The sequence below is a fragment of the Schistocerca americana genome, chromosome 7 (genome assembly GCF_021461395.2).
Source record: "Schistocerca americana isolate TAMUIC-IGC-003095 chromosome 7, iqSchAmer2.1, whole genome shotgun sequence".
NCBI classification, from domain to species: domain Eukaryota; kingdom Metazoa; phylum Arthropoda; class Insecta; order Orthoptera; family Acrididae; genus Schistocerca; species Schistocerca americana.
This window is the reverse complement of record NC_060125.1, coordinates 524808942-524831486: the sequence shown is the minus strand read 5'-3', so window position 1 is coordinate 524831486 and position 22545 is coordinate 524808942. Positions and strand designations below refer to the sequence as shown.

At 43.4% G+C, this 22545-nt stretch overlaps 1 non-coding gene across 1 annotated transcript; it reads right to left on the bottom strand.

Moving 5' to 3' along the window:
- Positions 1 to 11844: 11844 nt before the first annotated feature.
- Positions 11845 to 11919, bottom strand: Trnar-gcg. Its single transcript has one exon. It is a non-coding gene; the product is annotated as a tRNA-Arg (tRNA).
- Positions 11920 to 22545: the final 10626 nt, after the last annotated feature.

Sequence of the window (22545 nt, the reverse complement as noted above, 5' to 3'; positions counted from 1 at the left end):
GAGCTAGAAAAATCGGCAGAAGCAGCGTTTCGTGTGTGCTGGACACTTAGTAAACACCAAGCACTATTTCCAGATTCTGAAATAATGAAAGAATGTATGTTGGAAGTAGTCTCGGCAGTTTTTGAAGTAAAAGAGGATGTTGTCGCTGCAATTCAAGGTATTCCAATGTCGGCAAGAAGTAATACAAGAAGAACGGAAATTTTAGCTACTGATATTAAAAGCACTCTGCTTGAACTTTTGGAAAAGGCACCATGCTACACCATTGCACTTGACGAATCATGTGACATTGTTGATGATGAACAAATATCTGTTTTCGTGAGACTTTTCGACATTGAAAATAAGATATTCAGGGAAGAATCGCTCGCAATATTGCCTTTGAAAGGTAACACTTGAGGAGAAGATTTATTCAAAGCTATAGACGAATTTATTAATAATTTCAACATTTGTTGTGATAAAATAGTGTCAGTTTCAACTGGCGGCACCCCAGCAATGATTGGCAAAGAAAAAGGTATAGTAAAGAAAATCAGGGATCAGAATCCAGGTCTAATATCGTATCAGTGTATAATTCATCAGACTGCCCTTTGTGGAAAACTCAGTGCTACACTGAAAGAAGTAATGGACAGCCTGCTGCAGTTGATTAATTTTATGAGATCTCATTCTTCTCTTCAGCACCGAAAGTTCAAGAAGTTTCTTTCAGAATGTGATGCAGGGCATTCTGACTTATTGCAATACAACAATGTTCGTTGGTTAAGTAAAGGTCAAGTTGTTGAACGTTTCTGGCTAATAAAGGAAGAAGTAACCTCCTTCTTGCAAATCTTGGATACACAGGGAGCAAAGAAGCACTTAGAGTTCATAACAAACGAGAACAATATGCTAGCTGTGGCTCTTCTGAAGAATATTCTGAAATATTTAAATGCGTTCAACATAGAGTTACAAGCGAATGGGAAATTAATATGTGATCTGATACAAAGCGTGTCTGCTTTTCGTCGTAAGCTGGATATTTTTGAAAAATATATTGCAAGGCACGAATTTATTCATTTCCGAACAATTCTTGAGTATAAAAAAGAGAACTTTGAAGAAGACATTGCAGTGTTTGTAAGATTTCTGTCCGATAGAAGGGACGAATTTGCTACAAGGTTTCAAGACTGCAGAAATTGGAAAGCTGTCTCAATTCCTAAAGTTTCCTTATGAATCTGATCCATCGGCAGAATGGACTGATGTGGCTGCTAAGTTGTTCAGCGTTTCAAAGTCTTCATTTCAAGTGAAGATAATCGACTTGCAAGAAGACATTTCTTTGCAGATGTAAAAAACTGTATCCAATGAAGAATTTTGAGGTAAACATGTTTCAGAAAAATATGAAAATTGTAAGAAAGTAGCTATCAATCTGGCCACTATGTTTGGTTCGACATATATATGCTAATCGTCGTTCTCGAAAATGAAATTTTCGAAGAACACATATCGGTCAAGGTTGACGGACGCCCACCTCGAAGACATACTTCGCATTTGCTGTACCCCTCGTACACCGAACTTTAAATAACTGGCTCAAGACCGTCGATGTAACTTCTCACATTGGATATATTAAAATATTGACTGAGAACTACTTGTTTTACTTGGTTTACCATTTTTTGGAAGCTAACTCGACTTCAAAACAAAATAAAAAACACTACCTTTTAATTATTAGTTTTTTGTGGACCTCCGTAAAAATTTTTACACCGAATCAGGACCCCATTGAAAACTACTTGCCGACCCCTGCTCTAGAAGGTGTCGTGGTCAACTGCGCTAGGTTCCTCGGCTGAGGATCCGTGGAGTGGACAGCCGATAGCGGTGGACCCAGTGATTCTAGATCCGGTTTAAATACGGGTAGTTTAGTGGCCCGAGGAGTGCTCTTTGAAACACGCACGTACACTGAGCACTGTGTGACAGATTGCATTATCCTGCTGGTAGATGCCATCGTGCCGAAGAGAAACAAACTGGATATAGTGCTGGAGGTGGTCCCCAAGAATAGATTATTACATGCATTGATTCACTGTGAATTCCTGAACGACGAGATCACCCAAGGAATGACTCTGTTCTGGACTCTTCCAACGATTATTGCAGGGTGTTTGCTTTCCGATGTTTCACGCCATGCACGCCAAGGGCCATCTGACCGATTCCCTTCTCAGACATAGACGAAAAACTTTGTGGTTTCACTACCAAATTTACTCAAGTACGTGACAGATATGCTCTCCCAAAGCCCGGAAAAGTAAGAAGCAAACCTGCACCTTGGCTAACTAAAAACAGCTCATGACTCTCAGAGACGCTGCACATCGGGCATACAAAAATACACCCCACACCTGAGAATCGTCTTTACCTCAAGCAGAAGCGAAACAGAGTGTCAAGCTGTGAGAAATGCAAAACACTGGTGTGCCCATAGTTAACCGACCACAGAAATAGACCATCCATCCTATGGAAAAATCTGCGTGATCTTGGTATGGGCATAGCAAAAGCTACAGCTGATCACATTGTCCTAGCCGAAGAACTGTATCAATACTTCACATTGCCTACAATGACAACTGAACCATAAACGAAACAGACACACTGATTACTTCATGAGAGTAAACTATTATAGCCACGAAGAATTCTATTTAAAGTACGTTATTTGCAGTACCGCCAAGAAAGCCATCATTCGTGCCAGATCATCATCTGCTGGACATCATGGCATCACCCTCAAAAAGATGAAGTTTATTGTGAACCCACTACTGCACACAATAACTGGTATCTCCAACCACTACTTTCCCCTGATTCCTGGACACAGGGACTAGTTAAGCTATGAAACGTCCCCTTTCAACAATTATACGTGACTGTGCTTAAACTGACACACAATATTTTGTTAGCGCAACGCAATCTGACTTTCAAAATTCCCTACAAAAGAATGGCCCTGACTAACATTAAACTGTACCTTTCACAAATCACTTACCTCACAAAAATCTTCGCTGCTCAAGCTACTGCAATACAGCGAGCGCCACTACTGCCAGCTAAATAAAAGATTCAAACTATGGAAGGCACTAACTACTGATAGGGATAGTTAGCAAATGAAAGATATTAATAGAGAACAAACAATGTATTTACCTTGATATCATCATATATAAATATAGCAGTTCATGACAAATTACAAAACTCCGCCATCTCTCTCCCCACATCCACCACTGCTGGCGGCTCACCTCCAACTGCGCAACGCTACGCGCTGTTCACAGCCAGCTGCCGCTGCCCAACACTACAATGGCGAGTATTACAACAATGCAAAGCAGCCACAGACTGCACACAGCACAGCCAGTGATTTTCATATTGAGCGCTACGTAACGTTGCCAATAAGAAAACATAAACAGCCTACTTACATAGAGAAAACATAAACAGCCTACTTACATAGCCCCCATGCTCCCCACAAAAAATTTTACAAATTGGTTTGGGCAGTGCCCAATACAGATTTGAAAAAATTTTTCATAATTACAATAACAAAGATATCAAATGCACACACTTATTGATACAACGTTGGTCAAAAGCTCAAATTTTCTCACAGTCCATAAAGACAGTCCTAATCATACATAACAGTAGAATAGCAGTGTTTTTCTCAAAGTCTGAGCAGTAAAAGAAAATGCACACGGAAGTAGTGGATTTCCATCCAGTCTTGAAGAAGTAGCGTTGTCCTTCCAACGGAAAGACAGTGCTGACTCTTGACATGCTGACAGATAATGGGCCACAACAGAGCAAACCCACAGCAGAGTCAGTCGTAGTTTGGAAGAATATTGGTAGGTAGGTCATCACAGAGCAGACCCACTGGAGTCCTGGTAGAGATTGTGGTATTGGTGGGCCACCAGAGGTGCAGACCCACTGTAGTCCTTGTAGAGATAATGGTGCTGGTGGGTCATCAAAGATGCAGACCCACTGTAGTCCTTGTAGAGATAGCCAGCAGCCATCTGTTGTGACTGTGCAGGTGCACAATCACCATTGAAGAGTCTTGCGGATAATATAGCAAGTCCATAAACCACCACTTGTGCACTCACAAAGTTTTTGAAATTGTCCTTAGAACAAGCAATGCTGTTATCCAGTCCCTTGCTGAGTTAGTAACACACGTGCAAACACTAACAGTCCCAACTTCTCACATATTGTCCATATACTATGACCAACAGAAACGTGTGCAGTGAAATGTAACTCACAAGTTACTTAATTTGATGAACTGGTGTCAAGTACAATTTTATAACATGAGAATACAATTACAAAGATACAGAAAACATCATTAAAACATAATAATACAGATAACATTTGTAGATAATAGGGGCTTTACAAAAGAATAGAAATAAACATATACATCAATGTTACAGGAATTATGACATGAGTACATACATAAAAGATCAGAGTAACTTTCGAAACATCAACTTCACACATGAGCATTAAACAGAACAGAATTAATAATATCTAACATCTTTACAAAGTAAATAACATATTATTAATGCCAATTATATTCGTGGATAACAGTATTCCTCATCATAGTGAATGTAGCTTAATATTAAAAGAAAAAAATTCTATGAAATTACACAGAGACAGGAAGAAAACAAATACACAAGGGTACACAAACACATAGTGGGATAACACAAAAAGAAAGGACAGGGTTTGTTGTACTGCAGTATTTTGCATTATTTCTCGGAGATCTCCCTTCATTCGTCATTATTCCCAAAAAGTCCTATCTATACCTGCTTTCTGTATTCTATTCATATTTCTTTCAAAATAAATATGGCTCATTGTACAATACTTATTTAGGCCCAAACCGTTTTCATGTAACTTTCAAAGCATTCTTCCCCTATTCTCCATAGTTCGTTTCTTATATAGTCTACCCCCTCTTAAGCTAACTTAAATCTACTGAGCTCAGATATTAATGCAGCAGCACAAAACAATTAATACAAACAGCAATGATAAAAAATACAAAAGGCAAAGCAAGCAGCATAAATTACAACTAATATAAGGCAATGAGCAGCAAACAAAACAAAAAAAAAAAAAAAAAAATCTGGCTTAGCAGAGTAACACAAATTAAAGTTCAGTAGCACTATGCCTGGCAAACAGCAGCTTATATCTAAACATGACATAGCTCAAGCAGAAAAAATAGTACACTAAAGATAACAATGCAGATAAGGGAAATGTATAATCACATCTCAATGTCTAAGTAATTAAAGTGGTGCACCATAACAAATTATTGTAAAAAAAAATATTACCATGTACTTGAAAAGAAAATTATGTGTTACTGTTACTAGTTCCTTCTTATTGTTCTTTCCTTTCCAAGTGCTCCTTTTTTAAAGAATGTGGATCATAAAATAATTATTTAATAGATCTGTTGACAGAAAGCGTTCACATTAGCAAATGCATTTCATTTTATAAAAGCAATGCTGCAACACAGCTGGAAACCAGACATCAAATGAAATAAGCAACTATGAAAAGCAAAGCATAAAAATATCATTCAGTAGTCATGTGACATTTCATAAGTTAGTAGAAATTCTCTCAACTCTCATAGAAAGACGCTTGTCATAATCAGGTGTGCAGATGTAAAAATATTTCTTGTCATTTTATTAGGCATTTCAGTAAATATCATAAATTACGAGCTCCACAGTATGCTTTCAACAAGGAAATGTCAGTAGCGCGGACAATGGCCTTCCCTTTCTTTTTTTTCTAGCTGTGCTTCTGATGAGGCACTCACTAATGACTTGTTCTCCCGGCGTCTGACACAGCTGCATGCCCACGACGCAATACGTGCAGGTGGTCACTTAACTTTCTTACGGAAATATTTACGACGACAGCAGTTTTCGCTACAGTGACAGTCTCATACAAAAATTTCACAGGTCGAAAATTTGCGTTACAAAAGTGTAGAAACAAAACCCTATAAATATAAGTGTCCAAATAAAATATTCGTCAGCATTGTGATACAGTCACGCATTTACACACATTTCATAACTCTTAAAGTACTATTCTTGGTTTCCAACAACCTTTTCCACAAATCAGAGTCCCTAATCACTACTCATTATTCCTTACCTTATTACACATATACGTATCCATCGACACTCGTCAATATTTCGTCATTATAAATATGAAGCATAATCAAATAACTCATATAGCCTCAGCCTATTAATCATAAACATACCTCAGCAGCATAATACACATCGTCGTCGTAAAAATAACATCACAACACCTCAGTCAAATCTCAAAATCGTCGTAGCTTCCTCCAATAATTTCAAAACCTAAAAAAATTCTCTGCTCATTTCAATAGTGTCATCTACCTCAAACGTACTTTAAAAATCATGATCTCAAACCAAATACATCACTCAAAGCTCTCATAGTATCACAATGGTTCCAAAAAAATATGAAGAGTTCACACAGTACAGACAAAATACAATTTCATAAGTGTGAAGTTATCCAACTCTGTAACTGCGTAAACATCTGTCACTGACGTAGTAAAAAACATGTTTATCTCTCAGTTAAATGATCAGATAGCTGTGTAATTTGTGTGTTAGAGAAATATGGTACCGATGTGTAAAGTTGTATAAGCAAATACCATATTAGCTAGGGTTCCTTGTGGTTGCCACACACATGGTACACAAAGTAAGTGTGTACCCCCCTGAGGATAAATGTAATTATACCCTCAGGTGTTACAAATTACAGCAATGGAATGAAATGTATCACGGAAAACTTTCTTTGTAATTAAAAAATCTTTGAAAATAAGTGTTTGAAGTATAATATTAATCACTCAAATGCGTGTCCTGTAGCGCTAAATGCGCGTCTTGCTGTAAGATAATTCTGTGGAACTGTCGTAGTTATCGTCCTCTGTAAGCAAAGTTCTGCTAAAGTCAATGTACTTACCTCATGATACACAAAAGTGAAATGCTTTGCGTATAGATATCTTAGTTATTACGCTTATTGCCGTGGTGAGGAAAGTACTGTACAGTAACGTATTGTTATGCCACGAAAAAGGCTGTCTCATTGTTGCTATACCACAAAAGTTACTACTAAAACATGTTTTTCTTCCTAGAAGAATTCAGAAAACTGTGCAGATATAAAACAGATACACTGCAAAAGCAACACTGTAAATTGTCACTCATTAGTAGCGTCGTGATAACATCGTGTAGCTGTCACATAAACTAACCACTGTGTCCTCTGGTATCTCACAGAAAGTACTTTAAACCCAGAATGTATTTTCAAGTAAACCAAAATGTTGCATTAAAATCTCATTAGCAGTACCAGTATGTGTCCTAAGTATGTAAGCCTGATAGTCGTTACGTAATCGTGCAACTAACAACCAAGAATGTACAAATACAACACTGTGTCGTCTGTTCACTATCACAATCCATTCGTAATTTCTGTTTAAAAATGTTCCCTAGGTTCTAGACTGGATATTTAACTTCAAACATTGTTGTATGTTAACAGTTTCTTAAGTCTAACACAGCATACTAGTAATGTAAAGGGAAAAGTTATATGGCAAAGACAAAGATAAAAGCAGATTATCTTTCAATAAACGGTTTTACATGTGAAATGTGGTGTAAACCTTTACTCTTCCTAGTACGCAGAGTTTCAACTTCAACGCAATTATCATGTTGTATACATCGGTAAAGAATGCTAAAATTTTTCTCAAGGCTAGCGTCTTATGTTATTTTTCTCGGAGCCAGCGGGCGCACGCGGCTGCCTGCTGTGCGAGTCATTGTCTGTCTCTTTGTTGGCGCGCGCCGTTATTGGGATTAGGAGACCTAACTTCTACAAATTCACTCTGACGAGAAGGCCCTGCCCTGTTTGAATCCCGCCAGTTCTGATGCAATTCAGCTCTGTCGTTACGAATATATCGTCTGTCGTCATGTCGGTAGATTCCGTTGTTTCTTCCTTGTCCGTCACGTTGTGGAGAATTTCTCCCTGAGTCGTAACTGTGCTCCGAACTGTTGCGTCTGAAGTTATTCTGTCTCCCTTGATAATAATTATTTTGGTTCCCATATTGTCTGTTTCTATGGCTGTCTCTGTGATAGTCATTACTATGTAAATGCGATCTTTCTCTGTAATTATATTTACTCTGCCAACGGTTATCATACGGGTGGTGTCTATTTTGGTCACGATTTGAGTTGTAAGAATAGCCTTTTCGTGTCCAGTTATTATTTCTTTCATCGCGGAATTGCGACTGATGTGATCTGTAATTGTTGTGCTCCTGCGTTCCGCGATTGTCAGTGTCACTTTCCAGTTCTTGTAACAGTCCCTGAAAAGCTTCAATGTCGTCTTTGCAACGTCCTGCCAAAATAATATGTCGTAAATGTTCAGGCAGTTTGATTAAGCAAATGTGGATGAGTTCTGAGGGGCTGTATGGGTTTGAAAGATACTGATTCTTGTGCAACATGTCTTCAAAATATTTCACAAGACTGGAGAATTCAGATTGTTCGAAATGTTTCATCATTATGATGCCATGTTTTACACGGTCTTGTGTAGCTTGAGACCAATATGCTGAGAGGAAGGCATGGTAAAATTCTCCTTCACTGTGGCAATCGTGAATTACCGATCGCATTCTTACAGCTGGTTCATTCTCCAAGTAGCCACACATAAATTCTAATCTGTGTTCCAACGACCAGTTGGGAGGAAAACAATGAGAGCATTGATGGAGCCATGCTTGTGGATGAATGTCGTTGCCAGAATTTTTAAATGTTTTGAATTTACGTGTAGTAATGAACAGCGTATAGTCAAAATCATCATGTCGGCGAGTCGCATATCGATCATTGTTAGGTCGTGTCGGCCGTTCCATCTCAAAATTCGGTGCACATTGCCAATTTCTTTCATAACTTCCGAAATGCCCTGTGTTATTATTTTGCGGCTTTTCCGTATTTCTAAGTCCCTCTTCCCGTATTGGGGCGCGAGTGTCCTCTGAAATACGTAATTCTTGTATTACCTGTGTCAGCTGATCTTGTACTTCCCGGATTTCTCTTTGGTGTTGTGTATTAATTTGATTCTGATTTTGTTTGAATTTTCTTATTTGTTCATACTCTTCTGTGTCAGTGAAGGCTACGGGTTTTGTGTCATTCAGATCATCATCTACCTTTGTAGATAAGTTAGTGACCTGATCCGAAAGTTCGGCTACTTTCTCCGATAGTGAACACATTTCCTCAGTGTGTTTTTCTGAACCAAGTTTCAGAGTGTCCATTTGTGTTGAAATCGAATCTACTGTGTTCTTTAAGTTTTCCTGAGTTTTTGCAAGTTGCGTAACCGAATCGGTAGATGCAACTGAGTCAATTTTAGCTTGCAAGGTGTCGTGATTTTCATGAACAATGGTTTGCAGTTCTTTTATGGCTGCTTCGTGATTCTGCAATACATTTTCATGCCGCGAATAAATAGGTTGGAAATGCTCACAAATTTGTGTTTTTACGTCATTACAGACTTTTTGACATTTCGATTCAATGTGATGTAACTCAGTAGTTAAATCCTCACGTGTTTGTTCAAGAGTTTGTTCCAATGAGTCTAACTTTTGAAGATTTTGTTCCATTGCGTCTAACTTTTTAAGATTTTGTTCCATTGAGTCTAACTTTTGAAGCTTTTGCTGTGTTTGTCTCTGATTTTGTTCCATTGTGTCTAACTTTTGAAGCTTTTGCTGTGTTTGTCCCATTTGTTGTATTAATTGTAATAACAATGCATTGGTGTCTGAAACATGTTCCTCAGTGCTTTTCTGCAGTGAATTTGCACCGGAAACATTCACATTTTGACAAGCAGAAAATGTGTCTTGACTCATTTGAGAAAACGGTGAGAACCCAAAACCTGAGTCTACAGTATTTGCAAAATTGTGTCCTGTCATTCCCGATTCCTGAGGCAAGCTGTTGCCGACCGATCGATCGATAATGCGTCCCTCTTCACTAATTGTTTCACTGTCCACGCCATTGTTTGCCGCCCGCTCCATTTCCCTATGCACAGTTACCAAATTACTACTTTGAACATCAGTTAATTCATTACTCGGTGGCGCTAACATACTGCTTTCATTTTCACTGTCATTTCTCAGTTTACTTTGGAGCCTAGTATTACGTTTTTCACACGCCATTATTGTCACAGTATTTCACACGACAACACAGAAAAACACAATTTGAAGATCAAAAATAAGAGAACACATTAAGATAGCACTGAAAATAATATCTAGTTAATTGCAGCTGCGAAATACTTGCTGCAAATCTACATGCATGCCACAACTGTTTTACTGTACAACAATGAAAAACTACAACTACAAAGGAAATTCTCTCTATAATTACGCGCTAGCAATAAACAATAGCTACACTAATTACACAAACTACAACAAAAAATCAGAAGATTCCAGTGAGGTATCCTGGCAGGGTCGCCATATGAAACGTCCCCTTTCAACAATTATACATGACTGTGCTTAAACTGACACACAAAATTTTGTTAGCGCAACGCAATCTGACTTTCAAAATTCCCTACAAAAGAATGGCCCTGACTAACATTAAACTATACCTTTCACAAATCACTTACCTCACAAAAATCTTCGCTGCTCAAGCTACTGCAATACAGCGAGCGCCACTACTGCCAGCTAAATAAAAGATTCAAACTATGGAAGGCACTAACTACTGATAGGGATAGTTAGCAAATGAAAGATATTAATAGAGAACAAACAATGTATTTACCTTGATATCATCATATATAAATATAGCAGTTCATGACAAATTACAAAACTCCGCCATCTCTCTCCCCACATCCACCACTGCTGGCGGCTCACCTCCAACTGCGCAACGCTACGCGCTGTTCACAGCCAGCTGCCGCTGCCCAACACTACAATGGCGAGTATTACAACAATGCAAAGCAGCCACAGACTGCACACAGCACAGCCAGTGATTTTCATATTGAGCGCTACGTAACGTTGCCAATAAGAAAACATAAACAGCCTACTTACATAGAGAAAACATAAACAGCCTACTTACAAAGCCTTTACCTAAAAAGGACGTCATCGCAGAATTCTCTGATTACTGACCTATTTGCATTCTCCCTGAACTATCCAAGGTATTAAAATATGTAGGCCGTGACCAGCTAACAAACTACGTAACTACAAACAACCTACTAGACGAATTAAATTAGGTTTCTGTAAATATTGCAGCATATCTACTTTAATAAAGGTAACAGATGATCTGAAGTTTGCCATGGATGCCCAAGAGGCCACTACCACGTGCTTCTTAGACTTCAGCAAAGCCTTTGACACCGTCGACTTCGTCAAAGCTTGCCCAACTTAGCAGACTAAATTTCTCGCGAAGTACAGTGTAATGGTATCGCTCATACCTGATGTCTCACCAGTAATGATGCGACATGTCTGGTGGCATAAATTCACAATGGAGACAGGTAGTATCAGGCGTCTCTCAGGGTTCAGTATTACGGACAGGTACGTAGATAAAGTTCTAGCAGTCGAGAATTTTGTGAGAATAGCCAGCCAGCTACGTGGCTGAAGCGAACAGGGAAAAGATTGCGGGTCCTCAGATGTGTATTCTTTTCTATTTAGTCTATTCATTGACTTTTTCACAGTCACACACCCATGTCGAACAAAGAAGAAAGTTTATCGAAACTAGACATGTCTTATTAGGATAGCAGCGATCGTTCTTTGAATAAAATATGGCATTTCAGTCTTTGATCGCTATTTTTCATTTTCAATAACCGGTTTCACGCTAGTTGCCCATCTTCAGATCTGTTAGATAAAGTTAAAAATATATTTAACAAGACAGATTATATAGTTACTGATAGAACTATCTTAGAATGAGATTTTCACTCTACAACGGAGTGTCCGCTGATATGAAACTTCCTGGCAGATTAAAACTGTGTCCCCGACCGAGACTCGAACTCGGGACCTTTGCTTTTCGCGGGCAAGTGCTCTACCATCTGAGCTACCGAGGCGCGACTCACGCCCCGTACTCACAGCTTTACTTTTGCCAATATCTCGTCTCCTACCTTCCAAACTTTACAGAAGCTCTCCTGCGAACCTCGCAGAACTAGCACTCCTGAAAGAAAGGATACTGCGGAGACATGGCTTAGCCACAGCCTGGGGGATGTTTCCAGAATGAGATTTTCACTCTGCAGCGGAGTGTGCGCTGATATGAAACTTCCTGGCAGATTAAAACTGTGTGCCCGACCGAGTCTCGAACTCGGCAAAGGTCCCGAGTTCGAGTCTCGGTCGAGCACACAGTTTTAATCTGCCAAGAAGTTTCAGAACTATCTTAGTTTACAAATTTTTTTTTGGAATGAATTGAAATGCAAACATACCATATAATGCGGTTACAGAGTAACTTGTCAGTACAGAACTGTTGGTTCGCTGTCAAAACTAAAGTAATTTTTAATCTGATAAAACCTTAAATCACAGTTTGGAGAAACCTGATTGGTAAAAGTAAAAAGTTGCCTCTGTAAAAATTGTGCATATGTACTAAGGTGTTATTTTATCACCATATTTATTAATGGCGAATACTTTTTAATAAGACAATTTTTTAAAGAAATAACCTTTACGTAATCTTTTTTCAGTGAACCATGAACTGAAATAATTTACAACATTTAAAAAATTTTAAAGAAACTAAAAACTATAATTAGAACATACGTATAATCTTTCGAACACGTGCGTTTCCTTCTTCTTTGTATTGATTGGTGGTGGAGAGGATTTCCCTACGTCAGAACGTACACAGCGTCACGCCAAGACCTCTTCCGCCGCGTTCACCTCGCCGGCAGTACGCTGAGGGCTGCTCCGTTGCAGCTGGTTCTAACAGAAGCGTGCTGTTACATTCAAGAGTAAGCCTAAAACATGTCTTTAAAAATCTCATAGCTCCTGTGCGTAAAATCACTTCGCTCATTAAGTGGTAGATCTGGGATTTTCATTTGGTGAGCATAGATTTCAATCTCTTCAAGCACGTTGAGATAGACTTTTTGGAGCTTCCAGAGCCTGGGCTATCCTCAGGATGTGATCTACGTCTTCGAAATGCTTGTGGCTGTTGCTGTTACGTTTGGTGTCTGTCTGTCGCCGGCTGCTGCTGCTGTTGCCGTCTGTCCGTCCTCCTGCCTGCCTGCCTGCTCGCCATCCATCCTCTTCGCCGCTCCCTGCTGTCCGTCCGCCGTCGTTCGTCCACCGTGAGTACTCCCACCTCCACTGTCATCTACACCTCCCCCTCCCCCTCTTCCACAGTCACTTACTGGAGTGCCGCCCCTGGCCTCCCTCCTTACACCTCACCTCCCCTTCCCCCACTTACCCATTCCCCTATCTCCTCCCCTGCTGTGTACCCCCACCTCTACACCCTTTCTCCAACCTCCACACCCTCAACAGCTCCCTCCTCCCGTCATCTTCATGGACATCACCCCTCCTCCAGCCACCCACACCCCAGCCCCCACCCTCCACACCTTTGTCCTGTCAAATCCCGATCCTAAGTTCCTTGATGCCCGTACCCTCCCCATGGAGATACGAAAGTATTTACCTGGTGTTGCCATCTCATTCCCCGCAGGGACCCAGTCCTTATCAAGTCCCCGTCCCCCTCCTTTCACACGGACCTCCTCCATAAACTCCCATGAATTATGTTTGGCCCCCATGCATCTCTGACAAACTTCCTCTCCTCTTCCACTCCTCATCATCCATCACCCTTAGCCTCCCCGGCGCCCCCCCCCCCCCCACCTACACTGCTCACTGCTGTGATCACCAAGCTCAGCTCAGTGAACATGGAGGATGAGGTGTTGATGGAACTAAACACCCACCCAGACGTGGAAATCTCCTCTGCCCACCATATCCACAATGCCTCTGGTCCCACCTACCTCATGAGGGTCTGTTCGGAGTCCGCCCCCTCCATTGACCATCTCCTCACTCAGGGTGCCCTGATTTACCACCTCACCACCCTGTTGAATCCTCCAAATCCCCTCCCCAATCCTACCGCTGCCAGGGATGTCTCATGTACAGTGATAACCTGACCCCCAGCTGCAAACCCCATCCCCCACCTGTCCCCATTGCAAGGCCTCCCACTTTCTTAAAAACTGCCCCAACCTCGCTGCTTCTCCTTCCTGTTACACCAGCAATGGCCCCCATCCCACCTCCTCCTACAAGTGTAAAGCCAAACCCCCTCCAGCCACCTCCGAGCTTACAGTCCCTGTCTGCCTGCAGATCCCCCTGTTCACCCCAACAATTCCCTCCGTCCACCCCCCACAGCTGAGGACATCATCTGGTTCCTTAACCTTGTACTGCAAAACATTCACCCTTTTCAGTGCCCCCACACCTTCCAACAAATCTCCCTTGCTGCCCGCTCTGTTTTCCACCTGAACACCTTTGCCACTTACTCCCACAACCAAGCCCACTTTACCTTCACCCATCTCGACACACTAGTTTAAGCCTCTTCCCTTCCCTCTCTTCCCCCCTCTCTTCCTCAGCGTCTTCTTCCCCTCTCTCACCATTACCTGTGCCACCATCTATGTCCGCTCCACTGCTCCTCTTCCTTATGACTTCATCTCGCACATTGACTGCACCTTCTCCACCTCTGTGATTGCTGCTGACCTGTGCATCCATAGCCGCTCTCCTGCCACCCTATGGCTGTGGCATTAGTCCCTCTCCATAATCCAATGTGACCTTGTTCCCCTTCCCCAGCACACTCGACATAAAAGTCACACCACCCCAGATGTTGTCATTGCCTCTGCCAACCTCCTGGATGTATCGCCATCGCCATTCTTGACCCCACAGGCAGCGATCACCTCCCCATCCTTCTCACCGTAACGTTTGCTCACCGTCCCCCTTCGGCTCCCCACCCTGCACCCCCTCCCAAGGTCGTCCATAACTACCACTGTGCCAACTGGGATGCCTACTGGGAATCCATCACCACCAAGGTCGAAATCCACCATCTTACCTATCACCATCCTGATGACATCATCCATGTCTCGTCCTTCCGTCAGAAGGTAATTACTGACGCCATGGAAGACCATGTTCCTACTAAAACCATCCACCCCCAGTGCCCCACTCTCCCTCCACAGGCTGTCCTCCTCTGTGAATCCCACCGCCTCTATAGCTCGTTCCTGCGCACTCATGACAGGGATACACTCCAACGTCTCCGGAAAATACAACGACACTTACGGAATCTTATTACAGCAACAAAACGCCGAGACTGGCGGCAGACATGCGCACAACTCAATGCCCCCTCCCTACCAACTACTCCAAGTACTGGTACGCCTTCCATCACCTTACTGGTTCCCATTCCACTCCCCATTACCCCTTCTCCATAATGACCACCCCCTGCCTGACAACCTCAGTAAGGCCAACCACTTCGCTTCCCACCTTTTCGAGGTATTCTCCATCCCAGATGATCCCCACTTTGATTATTCTCTTTTTACCCACCATCATGGAATGTGCCAATACCTCAGTCACTCCACTTGCTCCTAGTCTCCAGTACTTGGGGCAGTTGCCCCCCTCCGACATCAACACTCAAATCGCAGCAAAAGACATTAAACTTATACTACAGTCCAAATGCAACATGGCCCCTGGTCACGACTGTGTCACCTACAGCCACCTTAGAGAATGCCCCTATTCCTTCTCGGCTGTCCTCGCCCATATCTGTAATGTCATCCTCTCTACTGGCTTCTACCCTGACCTGTGGAAGACTTCCCGCATCCTCTTATTCCTCAAACCTAACAAACCCCTTTCTGTCACCTCTTCCTATCATCCCATGTGCCTTGTCTCCATCTTCAGTAAGGTCTTCGAATCCATCCTCTCCCACCATATCCATCAGCACCTTAATCAACACCAACTCCTCCCCTTTACCCAGTCTGACTTCCGACCCTCCTTCTCTGCTGAAGACCAACTCCTTAACCTCGTTCACCTCCTCTCCCTCAAGATCAACTCCCGTCGGTCCGCCATTTTTGTTTCCCAAATGCCTATGACCGTGCATGGCATCCTGGTCTCCTCTTTAAACTCCAAACCTATGCCTTGCCTATCAATTTTGTGTGTCTGGTCGCTTCCTTCCTCTTGCACCATCCTTCCTATGTCTCCCTCCACAACACCAACTCCTGTATCTATTATCCCACTGCTGGCGTCCCCCAGGGCTCTGTCCTCTCCCCTCTCCTTTATCTTACAGCTGATATGCCAAAGACACCCCCACCTGTCCGCCTTCTCCAGTATGCTGATGACACCGCCTTCTTGACTCTCTGTCCTACCCTTCAACGGTCCCAACACACCCTCCAAAGTCACCTTAACCAGTTAACCACTTGGTTCCTCCGTCTCAACCCCTCCAAAACCCAGGCAATCATCATAGGCCACACCACACACTCCTTCCATCTCCTTAATTTCTACCTCACCCTTTATGGTCATTCCATCCAGCTCACCCCCACCCTGTGATTCCTTGGCCTCACTCTCGACTGTCACCTCACCTGGACACCTCACCTCCAGACCATCCAGCAGAAAGCCCATTCCCACCTCTGCCTCCTGAAACTCCTGTCTGGGTCTACATGGGGATTGCATTCTTCCACCAATCTCCACACCTACAAATGCCTCATCCGTCCTATCCTCTGTTATGCCAGTGTTGCCTGTTTCTCTACACCCACCCGCTTTTACAAGGCCCTCCAAATCCTCGAATGCCATGCACTCCGCCTTGCCTTCCATATCCACCTTCCTTCCCCCACACAGCTCCTGTATGCACTCATCCCCTTCCCCCACCTCCTCCTGTTCCTGCAACATCTTCGCATTCTTTACATTGTCCACAGGCTTGATCCCCCTACCTCCTGGTTTCCTCCTTCCTCTCCACCCCCCACCCATTGCCGCACCTCTATCACTGTATCCCTCCCTCTCTCCACCATCACACCCTCCATCTCCTTCGTCAGGGTAATTTCCAGTGCCTCCCCTCCCGGATGATGAACTTTGCCGTGATATATACCATTCCTTCCAACTATAAACTTGTCTCGTCCCCCCCTCTCCCCAGGGCGCCATTTTCCTCTCCCTTTCTTCTCCCAGAGCGTATTTTCCTCCTTCCCCCCCTCCCCCCTGAGACCCTGCACCGCATCCTTGCCTCTTTTGTCTCCCACATATCTTCCTACCTGGCCCTCTTTGGCGCGACCCCTGCCCATTTTCCCCTTCTTTCCCCTCCCTCACTTCTTCCCTACTCCATCATCTCCTTGTGCCTGGCAGATCCTCCGTTTTGATCATCATCAGTGTGCCATGTCAGTGTTGTGATTAGTGCTCTTTCTCCTGTGCATCGAGAGGTGTGACTTTAATTATGTGCTGGCCTTGTACTTAGTGTTACTGTCAGTGTTTGTTACGTGATACACCATCTGTCGATACTTTTATGTTCTGGTCATACTGTGCCTTGTGTTCTTTTCACTGTCCCAGAGTGTGTTTTTTTGTGTGCACTACATTTTTATGATTTTTATCTCCATTTTACAGTTGCCCCTTTTTTGTCTATTGTCTTCCATGATATTCCCCATTTTTTATATTTGTTTGTTCTATGTCTTTTGGCTGAAGAGCAGCGCATATGTTGCTGCCAGCCCGCCCTGATTGGGAATTGAAATACAATAAAGGAAAAAAAAACCTGCAGTCTCCTGTGACGGACACTCACCTGAAGATGGCTGGACGATTGCCAGCCGAAGTATCGTGGCAAGAAGTCAACATGATCCGGCTGCAATCCCGAAATCTCATCGGACCTGGAAGTTGTCCACTCGGCCGGCCGCTAGCCCGGTACGCGCTCGCGGCCCCCACGGAAGCTGTCCAGATGGACGCCTCGAGAGTGGGCGGAAGTGGGGAGGCGTGCGGCCTGCCTCCCAGCCGTCCTGACGAGGCTGTCCACACACGTCAGCAGTCAGCCGCCGGCCACCCGCTACCTGCCATCTGAAGCCGTCAGGCGGCCACACAGCAGGCAACGTCGCGTGTCACCACCTGCTGCTGGGTGATCGCTATCTGGCGGCAGACCGCCGACTCGCTCATCACTCACTCCGGGGAAAAAGGCGATAGCTCTCACCCGACATTAATTCCCCTTGCCGCGACAATATCGTGGAACAAAATTTGTCGAGTTTGCCGTTAAACACCTGTGCTCCCAAAACTGGCCATCCGAAGGACAGTGGTAAAACAGATACAGTCGGAGGCAAAACGTTACCGAACTCCAGTACGCTGATGATAGTGTGCATTTTGCCAAATCGTGACCTATCCACCAAGAAATTCTTCCAAGATTTTGGTTTACCAGCATCAAGATTAGCAGACATCTTGTCACAAGCGTGATAAGGATGAAACTCTCGTAACAGTTCCTCATTTCATCCATTCAGAATCGATGTTGTGAACAATACCCGAAGCTACCGCAACTGCCAATCTACTGAAAAAAAAGAATAAAAAAAAAGGATCTGAGCACTATGGAACTTAACATCTGAGATCATCAGTCCCCTAGAACTTAGAACCACCCGAAATTTGTGAATTAAACTATACACGTATCTAAAAGCACGCAAAGAAGTTAAGAATTAAACTATGAAACAAATAAGTGAGATAAGAGTGCAACTTGCTGCTGGCTGCTGCTTACCCAACGGCGGCAGGGGTGTGGTGTCAACAGTAAAAAATACATAGTAAGCCGAAACTTCTGCCCATCGTGCATCACACACATCCATGCCTGAGGCAGGATTCGAATCTGCAACCATAGCGGTCGCGCGGTACCAGACTGAAGCGCCTAGAACCGCTCGGCCACACCGCAATCTACTGCATAAATAAACTATAATTGTTCGTGTGTAACAGGTATGAAGAACATAAGAAAGAACAAATCCATAAGCTGACAAAATTAGGAGCCCAGTACCCTGGTGGTATTTCCTATTTATTATTAACAAACTGATGCTCGAGCGATGACGAGACGGACTCAGGATACCGAGAAGGCAGGAATAGTAAGCACTGGTCCTCTCAGAAGCACTACATCACAAGAAGTTCGTGACTCTGACCAACAGACAGATGATAACAGCTGTAATCTGGACAAACGTAGCAGGGTGAGTGCTGCCACGAACCTTCGAGAACAGGTTACTGCACGATGGGCAGAAGTTTCGGCTTACTATGTATTTTTTACTGTTGACACCACACCCCTGCCGCCGTTGGGTAAGCAGCAGCCAGCAGCAAGTTGCACTCTTATCTCACTTATTTGTTTCATAGTTTAATTCTTAACTTCTTTGCGTGCTTTTAGATACGTGTATAGTTTAATTCACAAATTTCGGGTGTATTATAGTATTTGCGAGATGTAGCATCGCGTTTTAGTACCCGTACAGTGTTAATTCGCGTAGTCGTCAGTCATCTGTTTGTTTTGAACGGCTTGTGAGATGAAAGAGAGGAAAAAAATGGTTATGGATGGATAGGGCCTGCGCCTGTTGTGTACGGATTCAGAGGGAATTGGCCACCGTCCGTAAACAGCTGGAAGCTGTGTTGGCTGTGGTCGACAGGCTCCAGGCTGTTGCCCTGGGCCGCGGTGACATTATGACCCCCGAGGCGAGCGCTTTGGCGCTTCTGGAACCTGTAGCATCGCCTGGCATCTCCGCTGCCACTGGGCCCTCGAATTCTGACGTCCCTGCCGGTCGACAATTGCCTGACGGTGATTGGCGAACCGTGGCGGGGTTGCGAATCCCTGGGCGGAAGGCGAAAGTTGGTGCTGGCCCCAAGGCTGTACACATACGCCGCCGTAACATGTTTGAGGTACTGCCCACTGCTGAAAGGACTTCTGAGCCAGCAAGGACGGCTTCGCCTGTTGCGGCAGTGGCCGGTCTTCCTGAGAGGTCCGGAGAAGCGCAGAGGGTGGGATTGCTTGACATTGGGAATTCCAACGTTAGGCGGGTGACAGAGCCCCTTAGGGATATGGCAGCTAAGGACGGGAAGAAAGCCAATGTGCACTCCGTTTGCATACCGGGGGAAGTCATCCAAGATGTGGGAAGGGTCCTTTCGGATGCCATGAAGAGTGCAGGGTACAGCCAACTGCAGGTGGTGGCTCATGTCGGCACTAATGACGTGTGTCGCTATGGATCGGAAGAGATTCTCTCTGGTTTCTGACGGCTATCTGACTTGGTGAAGACTGCCAGTCTTGCTAGCGAGATGAAGGCAGAGCAGCATCGTCGACAGGACCGATTGCGGACCTTTGGTACAGAGCCGAGTGGAGGGTCTGAATCAGAGGCTCAGACGGTTGTGCGACCGTGTAGGCTGCAGAGTCCTCGACTTGTGCCATGGGGTGGTGGGGTTTCGGGTTCCGCTAAATAGGTCAGGTGTCCATTACACACAGGAGACGGCTACCCGGGTATCAGGGGCTGTGTGGCGTGGACTGGGTGGTTTTTTAGGTTAGTCTCGGGAGGGATCAAAAAGGGCTCCAGTTTCAAAGGGTACAGGGCAAAGAAACGACATGAAACGACCAACCAACAGTCGGTATTGTAGTTGTAAATTGTCGTAGCTGTGTTGGAAAAGTACCAGAGCTTCGAGCGCTGATAGAAAGCACTGAAGCTGAAATCGTTATAGGAACAGAAAGCTGGCTAAAGCGGAGATAAATTCTGCCGAAATTTTTACAGTGGCGTAAACCGTGTTCAGAAAGGATAGATTAAATAATGTAGGTGATGGTGTGTTTGTGTCTGTTGGTAGTAGTTTATCTTGTAGTGAAGTTGAAATGGATAGTTCCTACGAATTACTATGGGTAGAGGTTATACTCAACAGCCGTACCAAAATAATAACTGGCTTCTTCTACCGACCCCCCGACTCAGATGCTATAATATTTGAACGGTTCAAAGAAAACTTGAATCTCATTACAAATAATTACCCCACTCATACAGTTATAATTGGTGGAGACTTCACTCTACCCTCGATTTGTTGGAGAAAATACATGTTCAAAGCCGGTTGTAGACAGAAAACATCTTCCGAAATTTTACTAAATACTTTCTCGGAGAATTACTTTGAACAATTATTTAATGAGCCCATAAGAATTGTAAATGATTACGAAAACACACTTGACCTCTTAGCCACAAATAAACCTGATCTAATAGAGAGCGCCATGGCGGTCACTGCGCGATAGCGATGGAAATGTTACCGATGATGTTGCCACTAAAGCAGAGTTACAAAATACAGTTTTCCGTAATTTCTTCACGAAAGAAGACGAAGTAAATATTCCAGAATTAGAAACCAGAACAACTGTTAGCATGAGTGACATAAAAGTAGATATCTTAGGTGTTGCGGGTCAACTCAAATCACTTAAGAAAGGCAAGTCTTCCGGTCCAGATGGTATACCAGTCAGATTCCTTTCAGAGCATGCAGACACCATAGCGCGTTTCTTAGCAATCGCATACAACCGTTCACTTGACGAAAGGTCTGTTCCTAAAGACTGTTAAGTAGCACAGGCCATGCCAATATTCAAGAGGTTAAATAGGAGTGACTCATTAAATTACAGGCCCATATCACTGATCTCCATTTGCAGTAGCATTTTGGAGCTTATACTGTACTCGAACATTATGGATCACCTTGAAGAAAATGATTCATTGATACATAACCAACACGGATTCAGAAAACATCGTTCTTATGCAACACAGCTAGCTCTTTATTCCCATGAAGTAATGAGTGCTGTCGACAAGGGATCTCAGATCGATTTCATATTCCTAGATTTCCAGAAGGCTTTTGATACCGTTCCTCACAAGCGACTATTAATCAAATGACGTGGATATGGAGTATCGTCTGAGTTGTGTGACTGGATTCGTGATTTCCTCTCAGAGAGGTCACAGTTCGTAGTGATAGACGGTAAATAATCGAGCTGAACAGAGGTGATATCTGGCGTTCCGCAAGGTAGTGTCAGAGGCCCTCTGCTGTTCCTGATTTATATAAATGATCTAGGTGATAATCTGGGCAGCCCCCTTAGACTGTTTGCAGATGACTCTGTAATTTACCGTCTAGTAAAATCATCAGACGATCAATTCCAATTACAAAATGATCTAGAGAGAATTTCAGAGAATGTCTGGATGGTGCGAAAGTGGCAATCAGCACTAAAGAAAGAAAAGTGCGAGGTCATCCACATGGGTACTAAAAGAAATCCGATAAATTTTGGGTATGCGACAAATCGCACAAATCTAAGGGCTGTCAATTCGAGCAAATACCTGGGAATTACAATTACAAACAACTCAAATTGGGAAGGCCACAATATTGTGGAGAAGGCGAAACAAAGACTGCGCTTTGTTGGCGGAACACTTAGGAGATGCGACAAACCCACAGAAGAGAAAGCCTACATTAAACTTGTCCGTCCTCTGCTGGAATAATGCTGCGCGGTATGGGATCCTTACGAGGTAGGATTGACGGAGCACATCGAAAAAGTGCAAAGATGGGTAACTCGTTTCGTGTTATCGCGCAATAGGGGTGAGAGTGTCACTGATATGTTACGCGAGTTGGGGTGGCAGTCACTGAAACAAAGGCGGTTTTCTTTGCGGCGATATATATTTACGAAATTTCAATCACCAATTTTGTCTTCCGAATGCTTTGTTGATATCCACCTACGTAGGGAGAAATGATCATCATAATAAAATAAGAGAAATCAGAGTTAGAACGGAAAGATT